The following is a 12,065-nucleotide window of genomic DNA, read 5'->3' on the forward strand; positions in this document are numbered from 1 at the left end:
GATTCTTAATTTTGTTTCCAGGTTGAGAATATTTTAATTTCTGTAGCTTTGTAATATAGTTTAATGCCTGGTCAGTCTAGTCTTCTCGCTTTTTCTAGAAGTTTCCTGGCAGTTAGTGCACAGTGCAGTTCTTCTCTAGGGTTGCTGAGTGGCTGGAGAGGCTGCCCTTCTGAGTTTCCTCCTCAATATCCAAGTCACTGTGCACCTTAGTGGTTTCGAATACTATACCTCTACTCCTATACTGCAGTACTGGGGAAATCCTTTTACGTTCAGGAAAAACGTAAATGGAGATGAATAATGGGAACAGAAATCAGAGGTGTCCGCCGCAGTCTGAGGGCCTGTAGCTTTGAGGGGCTGACTGGGCTGGACTGATACTGGACATTCAGTGGCCATCTGGCTTACCAGGGACTAGTTTTTCTTCACTGACACATGAAATCCTGGAAAGTGAGAAAAATATAGCCTTAAGCCAAGCATTCACAGCTACATGCTTTAAGAATATCTTCTCGTGCTGGCCTGGTTGCGTAGTGGTTAAGTTTGCACGCTCCACTCTGGTGGCCTGGGGTTCACTGACTCAGATCCAGGGTGCAGACCTACATGCTGCTCAACAAGCCATGCTGTGGTGGCATCCCACATAAAAATAGAGGAAGATTGGCACAGATGTTAGCTCAGGGACAATCTTCCTCAGCAAAAATGACAAGAAAAGAATTATCTTCTCCCCAGTGCAAAAGAGAAAATTGAAATTTGGAAGCAACCTAATTTTATTCATATTTATATTCATAATTCATGTAAGAACTCATTTGTTCAAAAAACAGAGTTTTCGGAGGTGAGTACATTAACACATGAATATGGTTTATAATCACAAAGGACTTGAACTTTCTACCATGGGTCATTCTGCTGATGGGCAATTTGGAAAAATATATATATTTTCTTTTCTACACTGTGCACACAAATGTTCTTTTGGTTTATTGCCATTTACTCTTGTTTAACGAGGAAAGAAACTTACTCATCCCACTCCCTGGGGTTTCAAGTCCAATAGGTCTGCCTCTTGCTCTATTTTTATCATTGTGTTACAACTTTCAAAGTTACGTAGTTCATCTTTGTTGAATGCATACTGTTTCTGTTTTTGTTTGCATACTATTGTCATCCTATTCAGCTTACCTTATAGCTGCTAGGAAATATTTTACTGTCCTGAAAAAAACCCTTCATGTTTAACTTAAATTGATTGAATTTCTAGTAAATGTAAGGGACTGTGTGAGACTCTTTCATGTAGTTTGTATCATCGAACCTATAAAATTATGTGACATCGTATTATTATCCCTTCAAGATGGGAATAGTGAGTCTCATAACTGTGTTTCCCAAACCCCAGTAACTCGTCGATGTTGGAGCAGACGTCTCAGGTGGTTCTGAGAGCATCACCGCAAAGCCCTACGGGAGTGGCATCTTACTTACCCTCTGACTCACCTCCCATGGCTTGCCCCCTTCCCCACTAAGCTCTAAGCATGTTCTTAAAAAGCTTTAGAAACATTTTGTAGGGCTTCATTTCTGTTTCTCACATCCTCCAAGCTCTTTCTCATCTTAAGGACTTGATGTGAACTCTCCACAACAATCTGCACACATGTGGACCCTTCTTGTCTTTCCTATCCCACTGTAAATATCACCTTCTCCAAGAGTTCTTTCCATCTAGGGTGGCCATTGTCACCCTACTTTAAATCTCAGCAACTTTAAGAAATACCTACCACACTTCCTGCCTACTCATGTGTTTGTCGTCAGTTTCCTCTCATAAAAACATAAGCTCTACAAGAGCACAAACACTATCATCTTCCCCACTGTGTCCCTAGCACCGAGAACATTGCCTAGAAGGGTCCAATAAAGATTTGATGAATGAATAGACGACTGTCTCTCATTTGCTGAGGCGGGAGGGGGGCTGTGGGGGATGAGAGTAGGAGAAAACACAAAGCCTGGTCTTTGCCTTCAGAATTTGTAACCCAGCACCTGGTGTGTCTTTATGCAGAAAGAGGCATATGGGACTAGTATTAGATTACCACTGTTGGGCTAGATTTAGCAGCCACTATAAATAAGTCTCAACATATAAATTTGGAAGTTAGCAAATCCATTCCAGATCTTTAAACTAATTTTATACATAGACGCAAACTTGTACTGTCTAAAAAATGCCACATATCAAGGACTACAAAGTAAGTTTGGAAAAATGCTGTGCCCACACTTTAAGGCCTTTCTTGATGTGGAAAAGTATGACTCAGTGAGATGCCTGGGAGAAGCCTTAAAGGAGTCTGTGATAGAGACCAATGGAACAGAGGCCAGAGGTCTCAGGGAGCTAGGCCTGTGTATCCTTGAGAGTAGGGTGACTATATGTACTTCTGACTGTGCACCTGATTCCCACTTCATCATTTCCAATAGATGACAAACACCAATTTGTTGAGTCAATGAGAGGCTATGGGAATCACATCCAAAGGAGGTGGCGTGATACAGAACATAAATTCCAAACAGAATTTATATTAAGCATATTAAGGCCTAGTACTCTCTGGAGCCAGTTGGAGCTTCTTATGGGGGTGGCTCTAAAGCATTTCTAATGGTCCCCTAGCTGTCTGCTTTCCCTAGCGGGAGTTGGCGGTACCAAAGTGGTATTTTCATAAGCTTAACATGAATCCAAAGACTAGTGTGAAACTGTTGTCAGTCTCATCAGACACCTTATTAATCAACATTTCAGGAAAAAAATGAAATAAAAGCAATATTTTTATTTAAATATTTTCAGTAATCTTATATAAAAGTATTTTGCTTCTAATCCTTTTGGATATAGTTGTTGGAACTACAAATTTCTATGTTTTCTTGCCATTTTTAAAAACTTTATTTTCTTCAATCAATAAAATCAGGAAAAATAGAAACAATCACCATAGTTTCACTACTTAAAGAGAACAGCTAAATATTTTGATGATATTTTTTAACAAACCTCTTTTGCATATTTAAAACTCATTATGATTATATTGCTTATTGAATTTTATGTACTGATGTCAAATAGATTTGTACATAAATTCTCAGCTTTTTAATGAATGCAAAATATTATTCCATTTAGGAGACATAATTTACTTAACTACTTTGTCAATATTGTACATAGATTTCCATTTTCCCCTTTTTTACATAAAGCTGTTTTATATTATTTTAGATCATTTGTGATCTGAATATTACATATGTTGTAAATTCAGATTTTGATTACAGGTTATAGCCTTATATTCCGAAGACTGAAAAAAGGTAAGGAAATTTTAAGTTTCTTGATATCTGTTTTCACACTGTTTTCAAAAGTATGTGAAAAACATCTCCGCAGCAATGCGTAAATAAGGTTCTTATTTCATCATATGCCCATCAGCATTTAGTAACATCTTTAAAATACAACTTTCAGTTTCACAAGTGAAAAAATAGATTTATTTTTGAATTTGAATATCTTTATTTAGATAGTGAGGTACAACATTTCAGTATGCGTTTTGACCCTTTCCTCCTTTGTTAGTCGTTACTTGCTTTCTTGAAGATGATATATTAATGCTCCTGTTTCTAGTGTGATGGCTCTATTTCTACTTCTGGGCTGTAACAGATGAATAGTCCAATTTCTTTCAGAAGCTTTGAATCATTCAAACCTAGGAGAGTACCTAGCAGCAAAGAAAGAAATGAGCTTTGCAATTTCTTTGTTGTTACATCTACATTATTAGCTCCGTTATGCTTAGACAAAATCTTACAAGGATCTTTATTTTCGAAAAACAGGAGAAATATTCAGGAAGTTGAAATAAGTCCAAGGTTAGACATCTAATAATTAGTATAATTAGACTTTTAAGACTTTGTGGTTTCAAAACTTCCCACCACGTCTGAGGTACTCGTCGATGGCAAGCAAATCAGCCTGGCTGGGATAGTGAGCTTTCATACCACCGAAATTTTCCACCTACAAATTCCAATATATGCATTTTCATAGAATCATCTAAAGCTTGCTCTAGAGCAAAAAATATAGCCACAGGTAGCATTACCTTTCCCTTAAGAGTCCCATTGGACTTATCAGCAAAGACACTTTCCCTTACCTTTCTGAACCTAACGTGATTCCTAGAAGTGAAGCTCATGTATGAGAGTTTGTTCTTCTTCAGTCCCTTTATCTGTCTCTAAGTGCAGAATGCCATTTCCTGCTGATCTCTGCTTTTTGAGCGGACATTTGCTGCACATGTTTCAAATGTACATGTCATTTGAAAAATGATCCTTCGTCTGTACAAGCTTTAGAGAGTTCATTCCACACGCTGTGCGCAAAGCTGGGGATATAACGTGACCTGGGAGGCAGAGGAAGACAGCAGACGATCTTGGGGTATCTGATATAATCAAACTAGCCAATGGGTATTTTCAAATGCTGAAATGACTTTGCTTTTCTTTAACTTACTTGGGCGATTCTGTGGCTTCCTATAATTGATCAAACAATTTGTCCTACCTATAACTTCATGTGTCTGAGTTGTAGACATTTGTGAAATTAAAACATTTGAAAGTTAGCTATTTGTATGTCAAAACTCTCCAGTGTTTATAACATTATCAGAGAAGAAATTTTCCCTAACCACTTATGAATATGCTGAGCTCTTCACATTAACATTTCTGGATGTTCTGGTTTTGAAATGGAAATTATGATGTCAGAAATACCAAGTTCATTTCTCTCAGAGCAGTATGTGTGACGCCCAGAGTCCATCAGCACCAAGACTGTCTAATGAATGAAGCCTGTGGAGAAGGACATTAAGGAGCAAGCGGCCCCTTTTCTTTAGCTCTCCTTTTTGTTTAACTCTTCCCCCTCCTGCAGTATACAGGGTCTAGATTGATGGAAATTTTTATGTCCTGGATCAGTCGTCTTCATTGAATTGCCGCTTATTTAACACCTTTATTGATGGGTATGGAAGGGAGAGTAGGAAACAATGTGATTAAAGGGATGTTTGTGAATTGTTTTCTCTTTAAAACAGATATTTTAATATTCTTAAGTCTCTTCCCTCCTTCCTTCTAATTCCTCTTTTCATAGGTGTTTGTGCAGGGTGAAGAAACATGACACTTAAGTTCCCAGGTGACAGCACTGGTAATGTCCCGGCCAACCAACAGGCAAGGATATTCTTAGCAAGCAGGGCCTGAAATAGATGAGGAGAGTGAGCTCGATTCTGTCAGTACAAGGATGAATCCTGTCTTATTTAAAATCTGGACATTTCGTTCATTATAAATTTTTTGCATTAATTTTGATTTTTTAAAACATTGCACTAAAATATTATGTCTGGATTACTGAGTTTATTGGTACCACTTAAATTTTGTGATACCAGTGAATGCCTGACTTGCCTTACCCTAGGACTCTCCAGAGACAATTGCAGTGGATTAAAAATTAAGAAAACCTCTACTCCGTAATTAAATTCACAAGCCATTTTGTAAGAAGCTACCAGAGACAAGGAAAGATAAAAGCCAATTCTATAAAAACGTCCATGGAAGAGTGGCAAGATGAAGCTCTTACATCAAACACGGTAGTGAAATAATTACATTTGCGTTCATCTGTTACTTTTTAACAAGTTCTATGACCATTCTACTTCTGTTTTAAATTATAAAATAATATGTATTCTGAAGTAACGCATTACTGTCATGTGTCGCTTAACAACGAGGATATGTTCTGAGAAATGTGTCCTTGGGCGATGCCATCGTTGTGCAAACATCATAGAGTGGCTCACACCAACCTGGATGGTACAGCCTACCACACACCTAGGCTCTATGGTACTAATCCTACTGGGTCACCATCATGTATGTGGTCCATTGTTGACCAAAATATCATCATGTGGTGCATGACCATAATTTAAATTATTTTTCCATTTAAGAAATTCTTTTGAAATGTGGGATTTATATTTTTTATTAGAAACAACATCTTTACTATACATTGTCCTTTAACTAGTATTTTCCAATTGCCTCATTGCTTTTCAGAATCACATCTTGACTTCTTTTAGTCACAGTTGTTTTAGAAATGTCTAATTTATCTAAAGCATTTTTTCTTGTTAGCTGTGTGAAATTCGAGGAATAAATAGCATTGTTCCTATCTCTTCTGCTTAGTTAGTTATCAGAGACTTTTCGCTGTGTATTTTTATAACTCTTCACAGTGGCTTTAGTTGGTGGTATAGGGTTTTTAAATAATTCCATTTCTAAGCACACATCACACCAAACATAACACCAGTATTTGCTATCACAATTACACACATCTGGAAGGAGGATTTTTTGCAGCATAACTCTCTCTGTAGTCAGAGTTTGTCTTATTTCAGAGAATTTCTGTGAATAATTACTACTCAAGTGTGTAGCAATTACTAGTATTCACCTAATCGGAGCAACCTATTTCTCAGTCCCTTACCCCATCACCCAGTAACACTCTATGGTTGTTCTGCCCTCTTCTGCAGGAGAATTCCCAAAACTTCCAGTGTAAGTGAATACTCTCACCATCCCTTTGTCACTACTGAGGGAAATCGGAAGAAGCAGACAGAGCTGCTAGTTGAGCTTGTGGTTCTCTCCGTGTAACAATTCAAGGGGTCTATTTTTCTTCAGGGTCTATAATCTTCTGTTAGTTTCCCCACTGTTTCACATTTAACTTAAAGAAGTCTCCTTGGAAATTTGCAGAGGACCAAGTTTGAATTGCCTTCCTACCAGAAAGGAGTAAACATCTGTCTTTGATCAAGCTCATCATTAGATCAGCCAAGGCCGAAGATGAAATAGGGTGAGTAGATGATAAGTTGAAAGCAGAACTGAGGTTTTGGGTGAAGGAAGGGGAAAGAACAGCAACAATTAAGCAAAAATCCATTCCAAGGTCCTCGGGTTTACACACCCCAGGTCTCTTACTCGCGGCCGAGCCAAGAATGTTCACAGAGTCTGTCTCCATTCATCACACCCACCCTGGCAGCTCCACTTTGAGCCTCAGATCACAAATGCATGTCACCTCCTCATGGAGAAACATGTGCATCCACCTGGGTCTTCCCTGGCAGAGAGCACATCCATCACCGGGGAGGTGTGTCTGTTGGAGCAGCTGTGGCTAGGACACTGCACAGAGGGACAAGGGGCCTGCTGGTTCTCTTGCCAGCTTGGTCTGCTTTGTGGTAATAAACCTAAGGAATGTCTAAACCTGGAGTTGTCAAAAAGAAGAAGGTTGTTTTTGTTGGAAGGTCTGGGATTTTATTCACTTTCCCCAAGATTCCCATTTCAGAAGCTTTAAATTTTATGGGTACTTTTTAAACAATAAAATGGTGAGTTTTTAAATGTGGTTCTAAGACATAGAACCCCCTGAGAAGTCTAGATTTGGTTCACCCAAAAGATCCAAGCCAAACGCCTTGAACTTAATCTGAACTTCCCTCCCGCCCCACAGCACAATTGCAACATATTCCACTCATAACATCACTACATTATAACTTTGCTCCCTGGCAAGTGTGTCATTGGTGATTAGTAAAACACAGTGAAACAATGACATCATGTCTATAAAATAATCACAAAAAATGCTAAATATTAATGACTAAGTCTCAGAATGGAATTTGAGCAACGCCAGTGGTGACTAGGTTCACTTTATATATTCTGATCTCGTGAAATTTAAATGGATTTGATTTCCACCTCCTCCTCCTTGCCTAATTTCCGCCCTGCCCCCATTTCTCCACTTTCCTAGGCCCTTCTCTTTCTCCAGTAGTTTGTAATAAGAAGATCTGTTAAGTTTCAAAATCACCCAATCTGCCCTCTGATCTTGTTGGAAGTTTTTCTTCATTTCCAACTAAAAGCACGGCTCTTGTATAGATTCAGGTACCGCTTGAGCTTCCAGACACTTCACAGTTCACAAGCAGTGGTAGAGGTATGGAAATTTTAAAGCACACGCATTGTCTCGATGAATGCAAATAAAAATCTGTCTTGCCTACTTGGGTAGTGGAAACCAGGAATATAGATCACAAGAGCAGTGGAATGTTAGGAGCTCACAAAGCAATGGAATGTTAGAATTGGAATTCAATCCAACACCTTCACTGACTGTCTTGAGCATTTTTAAAACACAGTAGGCTTTTAAGCCTAAGCCAGAGTGAACTGTAAAGGAAATACCATCCATGTGGTATTTGGAAACTTCCAAAATGCCCTGCACCATTTGCTAACTCATTGGCTTCCCTAAGCTCATTATTTTTTCTAAATCTGCTATTAATCTTAAAGTCTGTATTTTTGGGAGCAATGCATATATGTAATTACAAAGTAAATATTAAGAACATGTTCCCATTGTCATATGCTCATGACGCTTCTCTCTCAACATTAGTACAGTGATCACTTTAAGGTTTTGTGTTTTTTTAACGCAGTGGTCTAGCACTCATGCTCCAGTCCAGTGATTTCTAGAGTGTGACATGAAGCCCAAATGTACATATACTTCAAGGTCTACCATGGAGATCTCCCACCTTTCTTTATTTCACAGTAACTCACTTGTTATCTGTTTGTATACGAATTTCCAAAAGACAGGAGCTCTTCTGATGCACCATCCTATTTCCCATGTAGACTAAATGCTCAGTAAATATTTGTTAGAAAGAATGAATAAATAAATGCATTCTGTTCTTTATAATATTTTATTTGAAAAAAAATAAAGTTTGACAATCACTGTTATCCTTGCCATCTTTTACCTCTGATGTGCCCTTACATGGTGGCTAGAAATGCTTGGGCTGGCTGTGAACTCAACTAACCAAAATGATTTCTGAGCGTGGAGTACTAGTACCAATGCCCAAAGCAGCCACATTATTACTCCACTGATAATGATAATTTCTAGACCCTTGTGCTAGTTTGCATCAGTGATTCTTGCTTCAGAGATTCCTGAGCATGTGGTGATTTTAATGAGGCTAATAGATTTTGAGACTCCAAATTAAGCACCTAGAAAGGATCCAGATGGGACCACCCTTTTAACAAGCCCTCTCTGTTCAGTGGCCCATTCAGCATCGGAAACTTCCCGTGAACTCTGTAGATGACCTTTTTCCTTTCTTTGCTTCCACTTAATCAGATCACACGTGACCTTTGGGAACCTCATGCTTGGATGTTGAGCAGAGTACATGAAAGCATAAAAACACACACTTTTTGGGTACATTGCCTTTGGAGACATAATGAAATCCTCTTGAATGCTATTGTCTTTTCCTCGTTGAAAGTATCAAGTCTGTTTTCTATATAAATAGGCATTTTCTTTTATCTTGGTGATATTGTTTTACATTCCAACCTTATGGCTTAAATATTTTATTTGTCTCTAAATCATTTTTCTAACATGGCCTGATTATTTGAAACAATCTCACTCATGTTGAAAAAGAATTTTTAGTGACCTTTTCTTCAACTGAGGAGGAAAACAAACATACAAATAGTATTTTTCCCCTGTACGATTTGTGATGATTCGTCACACAGACCTTTCTCTGGGTTAAGCATAACCTGAAAGAGAGAGAGAAGTAGGAAAGGACCTTTCTGAGCATCCATTCCATACAGCATTTGCATAGAGACTCTTGCCTAGGCCACCAACTTGAGAAAAAAATGACTTCAGCCTTTGGAGACTAGAACAGCGAAGGTGAATCAGATAAAGGCACAGGACTATAAACAGGTCCTATGATCTGTGTTTGCAAATTGGGTTTATTGATTCAAGGCAGAATTACACAGCAGATGACATTGGTTTTTGCTGTCATTGGAGCCCTAAATCTCCTATCTGCCCCTGTCCTGCTTTTTGTTTTCCCAACCCCCTCTCCATTAGCCCATTCTATAGAGATGCTCTTTCACATCTCAGCCAATTATAATCTACGGCAGAGGTTGCCAAAATTCTTCTGTAAAGGCCAAGGTAGAATGCAGAGCTCTCAAGGCTCTTCCTGTCTCTATTTTTGTTCGTATTATTTTACTTCAGAGACTATACTTCCCCAAATGCGACGCTTCACCGTGAATCTGCTTCCTCTGCCCTCAGTTGGTTTCTGCAAGATGAAACCTTGAATGGATATAGAAGGAAAAGTACGGGTGCAAGTGGGAGAATTCGAGTACACTTGGACACCTCCCCCTTCCCCCACCGCAGATTTACAGCCCCAGCAGAGGGGCCATCTTGGTGCCTCTCTTATATTTCTGAACCAGGGGGCTGACTGGCTATGTTCCGGCAGCCAGATTCTCCTGGTTTCTGACAACTAGGTGCTTTGGCACCATCTCTCTTTTGGTTATTGGGAATTTCTCCTAGATTCTGGAATAAAATTGACTGTTGGCCCTCCTTTTCAGTCAGTGGTGTTAGAAATGTATACCGATTGTGTGCCCTCCAGCTGCACCGCTGGAAAGTAGGGCGTGGAGCTGCTAACCACATTTCAAATACAGTCCTGGATCCCATTTGCTGCTCCTGTCATGCGTCCCTGCACCAAACGGCCCAGAGCAGGGAGCAGAGCAGAAGCTTGGAACCGCACCTTCACCCATGTCAGGCACTTGGGACAGCATCTGTCCAGTTGACTGTGTGGTTATTTCAGACCTTGAGTTTCACAATATAGCAGTAGTTGTATATTGTATATATATGGGATAATAGCAATACATTGTAGACAGCAAATTAGCTATGAGGTATTAAGATTTTGCCACAGAGATGTCCTTACTTTAATATTTGGAGAGGTTATAAAAATTGAATGTATTTGAAAAAGAGTTTTATCCTCTAAATGGGATGTGCTTAAATAAAGCTGCCACAACCTAGGTTTCATCATTAGACACCTGGAAACTCCAAGTAGATATTGAATATTTGTGGCAGATTAAGAGAAAACCGGATCACTTGGAAGACTGGCAATGGAATTCTGGACCCAGCTGAGCCAGATCCTCTCACAGTGGGAAAACTCAACACACTATTCAACTTGATTTAGAGATTACTGCCAATTTGGTTGTAAAGACACTAAAGGTGAGGAACAGAGGCACGAAGTAAAGAGATTTCTTTAAGCTCACCAGTTAGAGTCGAGAATAGACCAGACTCTAGGTGAATTGGATACCTCTCCATTTCCACTGTCTAAATTTGACTTATCTATCTCTGTAAACCACTCAGGAAAGGCCCTTGGTCCATCTTTGTGTGTCCTTGCAGAACCAAGCTGAGAGCCTTGGCCATAATGACTGCTCAAACCATCTGTGCTGAGGAAGTTAGATCTCCCAGAGGTGGTTCCTGACCTCCAGCATCTCGTCCTCCTTTGTTTGCTCAACATACCTGTGTCTAGGCAAGACTTTATGTCTCCTGATTATCCCCAATAATTTTCCCCACAATAGAAACTGTCAAGGTCAATTATGTGTCACCTAGGTGTTCTAATCTTTGCACAGAAATGTTATTTTTTCTTGCCTATCCTGGAAGAATTTCACAAGAATTTCAGAGACTGACTAAATGATTGCAGAATTTCTGCATTTCTGCCAAATTGTACTTAATAATAACAACAAAAATAAATAGTATTTGTCCTCAAGTCATGCAGGAGCAGGTTCAGGCAGAAAACAAAGCATGACATGTGTGAATTGGCCAACTAACATGGTTCTTACAACACTGGCTCCATTGTCAGCAATGATAAAACCTGAGAAAAGGCCTTGGCAAGTGTGCTGTACATTTATTTGTTTTTGAACTTTGATAATACGTTGGCTGTGATGTGATCTTTATTACACCATGAGATGTAAAATGCAGCCTGCTTTTAAAAGCCATTGCCAATGACTGACGGATATTTATTTCAATGGCACCCAGTGATCTGAACGTCTCCTGTCGTTCTGTACTTGCTTACTTTTCCATGAATAACTTATTATATAAAAACAACATGTTTGGACTTACTTGAACTCATTATATAACCCGCAGTAAGTGAGAGATGTCTTGGAGGGCTAGGGGAGAGTTGTTGCATCTCCAGGACAATTAACTGTGCTTCAGTTCTTGACTTAGCTCTTTCTATATGTGATGGCCAAAGCACTTCTTTTAGTGATGAAATATCCAACCGAACAGCTTTCACAAGTTTGTTCTAAGGCATTTTTGCCTAAGGTCAACCAATTATAATAGATTCTCTGGTTGTAGGGTTTTTTTTGTATAATTG

General features: G+C 39.1%; 1 long non-coding RNA gene across 1 annotated transcript; it reads right to left on the reverse strand.

The window, feature by feature from the left end:
• Window positions 1–3,412: 3,412 nt before the first annotated feature.
• LOC139076370 (uncharacterized) lies at window positions 3,413–7,973 on the reverse strand. The gene is made up of 3 exons (XR_011527934.1): window positions 7,929–7,973; window positions 4,077–5,144; window positions 3,413–3,656 (listed from the first exon to the last, which is right to left on the reverse strand). It is a non-coding gene; the product is annotated as an uncharacterized lncRNA (long non-coding RNA).
• Window positions 7,974–12,065: the final 4,092 nt, after the last annotated feature.

Source organism: Equus przewalskii, chromosome 16, assembly GCF_037783145.1.
Source record: "Equus przewalskii isolate Varuska chromosome 16, EquPr2, whole genome shotgun sequence".
In the NCBI taxonomy this organism is placed as follows: domain Eukaryota; kingdom Metazoa; phylum Chordata; class Mammalia; order Perissodactyla; family Equidae; genus Equus; species Equus przewalskii.